Source organism: Oryx dammah, unplaced genomic scaffold (genome assembly GCF_014754425.2).
Source record: "Oryx dammah isolate SB20612 unplaced genomic scaffold, SCBI_Odam_1.1 HiC_scaffold_26, whole genome shotgun sequence".
In the NCBI taxonomy this organism is placed as follows: Eukaryota; Metazoa; Chordata; class Mammalia; order Artiodactyla; family Bovidae; genus Oryx; species Oryx dammah.
This window is the reverse complement of record NW_024070210.1, coordinates 48815570-48821569: the sequence shown is the minus strand read 5'-3', so window position 1 is coordinate 48821569 and position 6000 is coordinate 48815570.

Below are 6000 nucleotides of genomic sequence, written 5' to 3'. Positions count from 1 at the left end.
GAGGGCACGGTGAGGCCAAGGGCAGGTTCTGGAAGGGACTGACAGCTGAGGGTTATCTAGTGACAGCACTCCTAGCATCTAGGGAAATAAAGTCCTTATACTGGAAGACAGATCTGGGCAACACGACACAGCATGCATTACGTCTGCTGTTTGTGTTGATGTCACTTTTTGGTCTCTAACACTATTCTGGGTATCTATTGCAAACCAATTGGGTTGCTTAGGTACTAAGAATCTCCATTGAGCTGGCTTTACTAGCGAGGAATCTTTTCTAGTTAATGCTGTGCTTCTGAAATACTTTCATTTTCCTGTCCACTCATACCATATTCATATGCAGATAAGATTGTTGGCTTTTTATGAACTTGTCATTCTTTTTTTTCTGGTGGGGCAGGGGCGGGGAGGGACAGAGAAGGGTTTATTGCTTGGGCCAAGAAGGGAGAATAGTCAACTCATACTCAGAAGAACTCAGATCCCTGGTGGTTTGCAGAGAAGAGGGTTTTTGGGGTTTGCTGTTGGTTTGTTTTGGTTTTAATTGTTTGTTTTCGGCTGCACTGGGTCTTTGTTGCTTTGCTTGGACTTTCTCTAGTTGCAGAGAGTAGGGGCTACCCTTCGTTGCAGGACAAGGGTTTCTCATTGTGGTGGCTTCTCTTGTTGCGGGACACAGGCTCTAGGCATGAGTGGTTGTGGGTCTTGTCATTCTTATTTAACATTTTGGGAAGCATTCACAGCATGTACTAGGTCCTCAGATTGTTTCTTAGCCGTCTATAATGGTCAGTCTGGATTAAAAAGGTAAGATTTGACTCTTACTAATTCTGCGGTCTCATTTGAATCCGTATCCCAGAAGTTTTCTTTAAAATAAATAAATAAACAAAATAAATCCCTCAGTCTGATGCTGGAGGAACTAATTATTCAGGCTTCCCATTATAGTTTTGTCTGTGTAAGGACTGTAGATAGAGGCCCTGAGTAAGCATATTTGAGAATTAATGTGTTCTGTGGCTCAGAAGTGGGAAATAAAACTGAGATAGCCCACATGGGGGAAAAAAGATGATTCTTATTATGTAAGTGAGGCAATAAGGACCCATGATTGTTGGCTTTATTGCTCAGGTGAAGCCTTTGGACAAAGGCAAAAGGACCCTGTTTCTACTACAGTTTTTCAAAATGGCAAATTTGGTCTCTGAAATGAGACTAAATTATAACTTGTTCATTTCTGCAAAAACATGGACATGAAAGAGCCAAGTTACACTTAGTAAATTTGACATATGTTCAAGCAAGCCCTACGCAGATAATATATTCCTATTAGAGATGGTCTGCTGCTGCTGGTAAGTCACTTCAGTCATGTCTGACTCTGTGTGACCCCATAGATGACAGCCCAACAGGCTCCTCTGTCCACAGATTCTCCAGGCAAGAACACTGGAGTGGGTTGCCATTTCCTTCTCCTAGTTTACTGCTAGGCAGGCTCTACTCTGTGTTTTTGTGTGGATGACAACAGAGTCCAGTGGCTTGGCATGTGACTCCGACTCCTGGCTTCAGTTCAGTTCAGTCGCTCCGTCGTGTCCGACTCTTTGTGACCCCATGAATTGCAGCACGCCAGGCCTCCCTGTCCATCACCAACTCCCAGAGTTCACTCAGATTCATGTCCATTGAGTCAGTGATGCCATCCAGCCATCTCATCCTCTGTCGTCCCCTTCTCCTCCTGCCCCCAATCCCTCCCAGCATCAGAGTCTTTTCCAATGAGTCAACTCTCCTCATGAGGTGGCCAAAGTACTGGAGTTTCAGCTTTAGCATCATTCCTTCCAAAGATCACCCAGGGCTGATCTCCTTCAGAATGGACTGGTTGGATCTCCTTGCAGTCCAAGGGACTCTCAAGAGTCTTCTCCAACACCACAGTTCAAAAGCATCAATTCTTCGGCGCTCAGCCTTCTTCACAGTCCAACTCTCACATCCATACATGACCACAGGAAAAACCATAGCCTTGACTAGACAGACCTTAGTCGGCAAAGGCATCCTAAATTATCTGCTTTGATCCTTAGTTTCTTCCTCTCTAAATTTACAATGACTATAGTGCCTACTCCTGGAGTTGTTAAAGTGATTAAGCAGTACATGTGAGGTGCTGATGGTACTTAGTAAAACCAGTAAATATTAGATATTTTTATTTTCTAGGAGTGAATTTAGAGGTATAAGGTTGAGTCACTTGGACAATTTTAGGACAAAGAGAGGGGCAGATAGATGTTTACTGAGTTGATAATTCTCTTTTTTTTTTGGTCTGAAAAAGTTTTTGTTTCTCCTTCACTCTTTTAATATTAAGTGAATCCAGTTTATTTACATAATACATATTTTGCCATGCAGCTCACTGAATTGCACTCAGTGTAACAACAACAAAGACAAGCACTATATTTCTATTTGAAAATGGTTTTCTAGAGAAAGATAATTCTCTTAAATGAGTTAACTACCACCTTACAACTCACTATAGACAATTTTTAAAAGCCACGAGTAGATAATTCTTTGACTATTTTATTCTTTCTAATTTATTTACTTGATTGTAAATAAAGTAAGTTAAATAGCAACAAAGACGTTTCCATGCAGAGTTAAAACCAATAAGATAGATTCCCTCTTTAAAGCTAAATGTAGCTATGAGAGCTACATCTACAGATTAGATAACTTTTTGGTGACAAAGGTAGTATTAAATGTTAAGTTAGGAGTGGCCATTGCTGTCACTGAAAGTCCAGGCGTAGCTATTTCTGTCAACCACAAAAATATGTCAGTTAAGGAATTGGATTTTCCTACACCAAAATGCCTTCTCTAGCGGAGCAGAACAAGATGTGGACTCAGCAAACCGTTTTTCTCAAAGAAAGCATTAAAAAAACTTTAACACAATTTCAAATTTTGATCTGGGAGCCAACTTAGGCTCTGCCCATCTAAGGTATTATTAACTGGGCAGGAACAATGGTTCTCTGTGAAATCTAAAACATTTGTAGCATTCTTATCCCATAATCTAAGTATTTTAAGTTTAATGTTTAACTTCTATGTTAGAAGACCTATTGATTTTCATGTGTGAGAAAAGTGTCTCTTAAATGCCATATAGTTTTTTTTCTGGTTGAACATGCCCCATGTTTGATTATCAACAAATATTTACTCTATGCCTACTATGAACCAATTATATACTAGGTGGATGTTCTGAGTAGGGATAAAAAGAGAATTAAAAAGATTAATAGGCAAATGTCTTTCAAAAAACTATTGAAAGTGTGCATTATTTTTATACTTTACATTCATGAGTCTGAGTGAACGCAACTCTCTGCTTCCTTAAGAGTTGGGGCCACATCTCCATGGTATTTTAGTAAAATTTCCATTATCTCTGACAAGCATCCACTTGATACATTTGTTAAGTGATCCTGAAGATTGCTGTAGTCAGTAGGGAGGACAGTAATTCTAAGGTCAAGCTGATTACTAGTAATGTAGTTTCTCTTGTTAGAAGAAAGTGAGTTACAGGTATAAACTCAGACTGAATGAATGATACAGTCTGTTTTCTAGACATCAGGCTTTAAGAAAGGTTTGAGGAATTAAGCTTTATTTATTTAAAATGAAACACAAGAAAATCAAGCTGCAATAATCAGAAAAAGGAAAAATGGAATAGAGAAGGGAAGTTAAAATGAAAGCCATTGCATCTCTCTGAAATTATAACTATGTTGGTAAAGGGTTTGGTATCTTGCCCACTACAGGTGAGAATAATTTCTAAAATATAAAGTCAAGATTTCTCTGAAGGCATCTGGAAAGATTAGCATTCAGTAGAATTGAAAGTAATCAAGATTTGGTTTTTAATTTATTTCTATTTCATTCCACTATTGCTTCTTCCATCTTACTTCCTTCCCTATTTTTAATGTTTATTTTTATTTATTTGGCTGTGCCAGGTCTTAGTTGTGGCATGTAGGATCTTTGATCTTAATTGTGGCCGTGATCTTTAGTTGCAGTATATAGGATCTAGTCCCCTGATGAGGGATTAGATCTGGACCCCAGACACTGGGAGCTTGAAATCCTAGCCACTGGACCACCAGGGTAGTCTCCATCCTACTTCTTTTCACTTAAGGAAATCTCAATTTATTTTGGCTTCTCTGTGAAGACTGTGAGAGGGATATGAGGGGCTCTACCCATAATTTCCTGAATCGGACCATCTGGAGAGTGTAATTCATTCACCTGCATATTTTTTGGTAGTAAAATAAATGTAACATATTTTAAACAGTTTTAGTGTACAGTTCATTGGTATTAGATGTATTCACATCATTGTATAACCATTGCATCATCCATTTCCCAAACTCTTTTCTTCTTATGAAACCAAAAGTCTGTGCCAAGTAAACAGTAACTACCCACTCTTGTCTCCTGCCCCATCCCCTGGCACCCCTCCCTAATCCTAACCCTGGCTTTATGACTTTCACTCTACTAGGTATCGTACACAAGTGGAATCAGACAGTATTTGTCTTTTTGTGCCAGGTTTATTTCACTTAGGACAATGTCTTCAAGATTCATCCATGTTGTAGCATGTGTCAGAGTTTCATTTCTTTTTTAAGGGTGGATAACGTGGCATCCGGTCCCATCACTTCATGGGAAATAGATGGGGAAACAGTGGAAACAGTGGCAGACTTTATTTTGGGGGGCTCCAAAATCACTGCAGATGGTGATTGCAGCCATGAAATTAAAAGACGCTTACTCCTTGGAAGGAAAGCTATGATCAACCTAGATAGCATATTCAAAAGCAGAGACATTACTTTGCCGACTAAGGTCTGTCTAGTCAAGGTTATGGTTTTTCCAGTAGTCATGTATGGATGTTGGACTGTGAAGAAGGCTGAGTGCTGAAGAATTTATGCTTTTGAACTGTGGTGTTGGAGAAGACTCTCGAGAGTCCCTTGGACTGCAAGGAGATCCAACCAATCCATTCTGAAGGAGATCAGCCCTGGGATTTCTTTGGAAGGAATGATGCTAAAGCTGAAACTCCAGTACCTTGGCCACCTCATGCGAAGAGTTGACTCATTGGAAAAGACTCTGATGATGGGAGGGGTTGGGGGCAGGAGGAAAAGGGGATGATAGAGGATGAGATGGCTGGATGGCATCACTGACTCGATGGACACGAGTCTGAGTGAACTCTGGGAGATGGTGATGGACAAGGAGGCCTGGCGTGCTGTGATTCATGGGGTCACAAAGAGTCGGACACGACTGAGCAACTGAACTGAACATGCCCTTGATTTAGGTCATACCTGAATGGTCTAGTGGTTTTTCCTACTTTCTTCAATTTAAGTTTGAATTTGGCAATAATGAGTTCACGATCTGAGCCACAGTCAGCTCCCGGTCTTGTTTTTGCAGCCATGAAATTAAAAGACCCTTACTCCTTGGAAGAAAAGTTATGACCAACCTAGATAGCATATTGAAAAGCAGAGACATTACTTTGCCAACAATGGTCTGTCTAGTCAAGGCTATGGTTTCTCCAGTGGTCATGTATGGATGTGAGAGTTGGTCTGTGAAGAAAGCTGAGCACCGAATAATTGATGCTTTTGAACTGTGGTGTTGGAGAAGACTCTTGAGAGTCCCTTGGACTGCAAGGAGATCCAACCAGTCCATTCTGAAGGAGATCAGCCCTGGGATTTCTTTGGAAGGAATGTGCTGAAGCTGAAACTCTAGTACTTTGGCCACCTCATGCGAAGAGTTGACTCATTGGAAAAGACTCTGATGCTGGGAGGGATTGGGGGCAGGAGGAGAAGGGGACAACAGAGGATGAGATGGCTGGATGGCATCACTGACTCGATGGATGTAAGTCTGAGTGAACTCCGGGAGTTGGTGATGGACAGGGAGGCCTGGCATGCTGCAGTTCATGGGATCGCAAAAAGACAGACACAACTGAGTGACTGAACTGAACTGAACTGATAGAGCTTCTCCACCTTTGGCTGCAAAGAATATAATCAATCTGATTTCGGTGTTGACCATCTGGTGATGTCCGTGTGTAGAGTCTTCTCTTGTGTT